The sequence below is a fragment of the Amblyraja radiata genome, chromosome 24 (genome assembly GCF_010909765.2).
Source record: "Amblyraja radiata isolate CabotCenter1 chromosome 24, sAmbRad1.1.pri, whole genome shotgun sequence".
Classification (NCBI taxonomy): Eukaryota; Metazoa; Chordata; class Chondrichthyes; order Rajiformes; family Rajidae; genus Amblyraja; species Amblyraja radiata.
Window position 1 is genome coordinate 33198594 of NC_045979.1, and position 6000 is coordinate 33204593.

Here is a 6000-nt window from a genome sequence, read left to right on the forward strand (position 1 = left end):
AATGACTCAGAAAACACCAAACATTAATAATAATTGGTGGCGAGCTCTTTAAATGCCTGATGCTGAAGTACACCAATCCAAAACTGTTCAGTGTCTGGCTGTCTGTAGGGAGTCCATCTTCAGATACGTCACAAACATAGAAACACCTGGTGTTTCTTGCAGAAACCCAGTCTCCATTGCACCAAGGTGTCACAAAAAGCATCTGCAGTTCCTTGCTATACATGTTAGTTTTAGAGGGGCTGTCCCACTTGGGTGACCTAATTGGCGAGTTTAGAAGAGTTTGAAAAAATGACATGTTGAAGACCTCCTTCGACTATGTAGCAGACCTCCTTCGACCTCCTTCGACTATGTTGAAGACTAGCTTCGACTAGCTACGACTAACTTCGGGAAAATTGGACACCGAATAGTGGAGAGTGAAGAAGACCTCCTTCGATCCCCTTCGACTATGATGAAGACTATCCACGACTACCTTCGACTACCTTCGACTACCCTCAATTACCTATGACTAACATGCCGACCTACTACAACTAAACATACGAGTAAAAAAAGTATCGATTTTTTCCATGGCGACCTTTTTTTACTCGCAGGCATTTTTTAACATTGAAAAAAACGCCGCGACCTAGCTGAGGCCTCGAGTACGCGGAGACCACTCTCGAGCATGAAGGAGAGTTACGAAGACCTCCTACGACCTCGTGTTGACCATGCTGCGAGTATGAGTCGAGGGCAAACTCGCCAGAACTCGCGGATTAGGTTGCCCAAGTGGGACAGCCCCTTACGTTTGAGCCAGCGGGTTGCAAGCTCTTCTATACAAACACACATTCAGTCATAAGATCACACACACACACACACACAGCACAGAACCAGGCCCTTTTGCTCACCAAAAATGAGTTTGATTTTAGTTTATTGTTTAGTTTAGTTTAGTTTAGACAAACAGCGTAGAAACAGGCCCTTCGGCCCATCGCATCCGTGCCGACCAACGATCACCCGTTCACGCTAGTTCTATGACATTCCTGTTTCTGTTTACTTATCCCAATGCTGTTTACTTTGGTGAAACAGCATGGAAACAGGCCCTTCAGCCCACCATGTCCACACTGACCATCGACCATCTGTTCACACTAGTTCTGTGCTATCCCACTTTCGCATTCCCCTTCCCTACACACTAGAGGCAATTTACAGAAGCCAAGTGCCTTGCAAACCTGTACGCCTTTAGGATGTGGGAGGAAACCGGAGCACCCGGACAAAACCCACACAGGTCACGGGGAGAACGTGCAAACGCCATACAGACAGCACCTGTAGTCAGGATCGAACCCAGGCCTCTGGCGCTGTGAGGCAGCAACTCTACCCCTGTGCCACCGCGCTGCCGTGCCCTGATACTCATCAATACTCATCAGGTCATCATATGTAAACTATTCTGCAGCGGGAGGAAGAATATAGAGGAAAATCTTGGTTGTCGACAGCCGGTTCCTGTCTCAGGGTCATTGAACAGATGGATATTAATTTGCTCATCTTTAGCATAGCGTGCTTAGATCTGGTATAACAATGTCATCACGGAGATTTTCTAAGTGCTGGCTAATTGATAGATCGCATGCGGTGGGACTGGCACGGGTGCACAGTGTATCGGAAGTATGTTCATTCAGTCAGTCCCGATTGAATGGGTGTGCTTATGGTGATTAATGTCAAAGCTGAACTGACATCGTTTGTGGACGGAAAAACTAATCTAAGCTTGATGGATAGGACAGGTTTAGAGGCATATGGGGCAAAAGCAGGCAGGTGGGACTAGTGTAGATGGGACATGTTGGTCGGTGTGGGCAAGTTGGGCTGTAGGGTCTGCTCCCAAACTGTATGACTCTATGACTCTAAACAAAACTAAACTACATCACATAACACACAAACTAAACAATGCATATCCCTGTACTTAGATACATGTGGCAATTAAATATAAATGGATCATTGAATGACACTTGGAGTTTTTTGTTTTTTAGTTTAGTTTTAGAGATACAGCACGGAGACAGGCCCTTCGGCCCACCGAATCTGCGCCAACCAGTGATCCCCACACACTAACACTATCCTACGCATTAGGGACTATTTACATTTATACCAAGCCAATTAACCTATAGACCTGTACGTCTTTGGAGTGTGGGAGGAAGCCGGAGATCCCGCAGAACGTAAAAACTCCGTACAGACAAACACCCATAGTCAGGATCGAACCCGGGTCTCTGGCGCTGTAATGCCCCTGTCCCACTTAGGAAACCTGAACGGAAACCTCTGGAGACTTTGCGCCCCACCCAAGGTTTCCGTGCGGTTCCCGGAGGTTTTTGTCAGTCTCCCTACCTGCTTCCACTACCTGCAACCTCCGGCAACCACCTGCAACCTCCGGGAACCGCACGGTAACCTTGGGTGGGGCGCAAAAGTCTCCAGAGGTTTCCGTTCAGGTTTCCTAAGTGGGACAGGGGCATAAGGCAGCAACGCCACCAGCTGCACCACCGTGCCGCCCTGAAGAATGTTACCGACCCTAAACGTCACCCATTCCTTTTCTCCAGAGATGCTGCCTGAGCCGCTGAGTTACTCCAGTATTTTGTGTCAGTCTAAGGATAATTCATCCTTCAACATAGCAACATATACAACCTTTGTACAATGATACCACATAAATACACGTGGTTGGCTAACGATGAAAGCCTCCTTCTCCGACTGAACCTTGAATAAACACTGGGTGCCAAGAGGAAATAATAACCATAAATAGACCTCTTGACCTGGATGCGTGGAAAGGAAGTTGATAACAAAAGGAGCCCTTTAAATGTTCTCAAAGACAAAGTTATTTTAAATGATGAGCCACCAAGTCAAGCTTTTTATCAGCATAAGGGAAATGGTTGATCTGTTTGGAAACATGGCAGATTCTAACAGGATCTTTGCTGCCTGGACCTACCTGATCTCCCGGCTGCTAAACATTCCGACACTGACCTTTCTGTCCTAGGTCTCCTCCATTGTCAGAGTGAGGCCAAACACAAATTGGAGGAACAGCATCTCATATTTCACTTGGGCAGCTTACAGCCCAGTGGTATGAAGATTGATTTCTCTAACTTCAAGTACCCCCGGCATTCTCTCCCTTTCCATTCCTCCCCCACCCAACTTGCACCAGCTTCTCGTTATCACCTAGCATAGATCAATTTGCTCAAAGGACCGAATGGCCTACTCCTGCACCTATTGTCTATTGTCTATTGTTGACATTATTCCAAAGGACTCCCATTTGAACCATTCATCCTGACAATGACTAATGTCAGTACATCTAACCACCTACCAATGACATTCATTGCAATGACATTCAGTGCAAAGCCCCTCAACATCCTGGGAGAGATGGAACAGTCACCATTGATCAGAAACACATCTAGATTGTGGCTAGAACAGATCAAGGGTTGGACATCCTGTGGTGAATGACTCACAACCCCATATCCCACTGCCTTTTCACTTTCAACAATGTAGGGGCCAGGCCTGTGCTGGAATAGGCTCCAGCTGCCTAGATCACCACACTAGGCATTGATGCAGTGGCCAAGAAAACACAACAGCGCCTCTACTTCCTGATGAAACCCAGACCCAGACTCTTGTAAACTTCAGCAGCTGCACCATAGAAAGCATGCTGTCAGTTTAGTTTAGTTTAGTTTAGAGATACAGTGCGGACACAGGCCCTTCGGCCCGCCCCGACCAGTGATCACCCATTCATACACTAGTTCTACGTTACTCCTCCAGATTCAGGGGCAGTTTCTTCCCAACGGTTATCAGGCAACAGAACCATCCTATCAACAGCTAGGGAGACACCAACACCATCCCACACATACGAGGGACAATTTTGCACTTGTACCGAAGCCAATTAACCTACAAACCTGTAAGTATTTTGGAGTGTGGGAGGAAACCGAAGAGTTCGGAGAGAACCCACGCAGGTCACGGGGAGAACGTACGGAGAGCAGCCGTGGTCAGGATCGAACCCGGGTTTCTGGTTCGATCTTACTGGCCGGCGCGGACTCGGTGGGCCGAAGGGCCTTTATCTGAGCTGTATTTCAAAAATTAACTAAATGGAACAGTTAAATACATTAATCAGTTGTTAGTTCAAGATTTATGTATTTTTAATTATTTAAACATTTTACACATGATGACATAAATGTGGATTTATTTTTCTCAATGCTGGTCTCAGCGATACTGGACATGAAATACTGGGTTGTTGTGAAAAGATTTTTCATTCACTAATGTGTTTCGGGGAGAGAAAACTGCCTTAACCGATCTGAAACTTCCTGAAACTTTCCCTGTTTCTACAACAGAGTTTAACATGCCAAAAGCAGACAGATTTTCCCTCTGGCTCTCAGGATTATTGCAGGTCATGTGAAAATCTTACCCTGGTATCGTTCCTGCTGCTTAGCCTTGATGCAGGAGTTGATTAGACACGTGGTAATAAAACCCGTCAAGAACTTTGAATAACAGCGCTGGAGAAACAGCCACTAAACGGCCCTTTTCTGATACAGTACGGAAAGAGGCCCTTCGGCCCTTCGACCAATGATCCCCGCACACTAACGTACACTAGGGACAGTTTACACTTACACCAAGCCAATTAACCTACACACCGATGCATCTTTGGAGTGTGGGAGGAAACCGAGGATCTTGAAGAAAACCCACGCAGGTCACGGGGAGAACGAACAAAGTCCGTACAGACAGCGCCCGTAGTCGGGCTCGAACCCGGGTCTCTGGCGCTGTAAGGCAGCAACTCTACCGCTGCGCCATCATGCTGCCGTTGTGCAGGCATTGTCTGTGGGGGTGGGGAGGGGAGGGAGCGGAGATTTGATTGTTCATAAGTTCATAAGTGAGAGGAGGAGTATTGGGCCATTCGGCCCATCAAGTCGACCCTGCCATTCAGTTTGGGGGACTGACAAATAATTGCCTGTTGCTTTCACCTGGGAGGTGTTGAGCTTCGAAAGGAGGGAAAGACCTGCACTTATCACAATGCGTCGAGTGCATTCCATCAAATTTCTGCCTTCTGCCTTAAAAATAATTTTCTGGCTGTCCTTTAAGATCTCACAGTCACTTTGAGATGGAGAAAGCAACCAGATTCATTCTATTTGGATTAAAAACGTGTTCCTTTGTGTGAATCTGTGGAGGAACTCCAGTAATCACACAAAATTAAAGTGAATCTACTTGGCCTTCACTCCATAAAGTATAACCCTTACTTTGACAAAGTTAATTTTGAAATGTAGCTCCCAGTAGGTGTGGAGACGCTCAGAGGGGAAGTCCAGAAGCGAGTGGGAATGGTTTACATCAGCGAGGCCAAGCAAATCCTAGGCCACAGTTTCGCTGAGCACTTGTGCTTGGTCTGTCATGACCCAGAATCGCGCTTGATAGACACCCCATCCTCAACCTCCCCCGCTGATGCAGAGCAGCAGCAGTTTGCACCATCTGCACGATGCACTGCAGCAACTCACCAAGACTCCCTAGACAGCGCCTTCCAATTGCAACAGGCTCCGTGTTCAATGCATCGTTCTTCACCATTCACCCCCACATTGGCTGGGAAACGCTTTGGAACGACCTGTGCAGGTGGTGAGGGACGGTGTACAATATCTGTCTCTCATCGCAATCTAGGTGGAATTCAACACAGTTAATGTATCAGAGAAGAAGGGGAAGTGGGGGTGGGGTGGTTCATAAGATCACAAGTGATAGAAGCAGAAATAGACCATTCAATCATGGCTGATCGATCTTCCCCTCTTCTCCCCATCCTCCTGCCTTCTCCCCATAGCCCCCGTCACCATGAAATCCATGCACGTTATTTAATTATCTGGTCAAGATTAAAATGATGGAATTATGGCCCATTTGTCAATACTTAGTTGCTTTTTTTTTTAGAATAGAATAGAATCTTTAATTGCCACGCAACCAGGGTTGGTGGTATTTGGGTTCGGTACATGATGGTACACTGCTTTTGTTACATACCACTAATAACACAGATCACCGTAATAAAGTGCATCCATA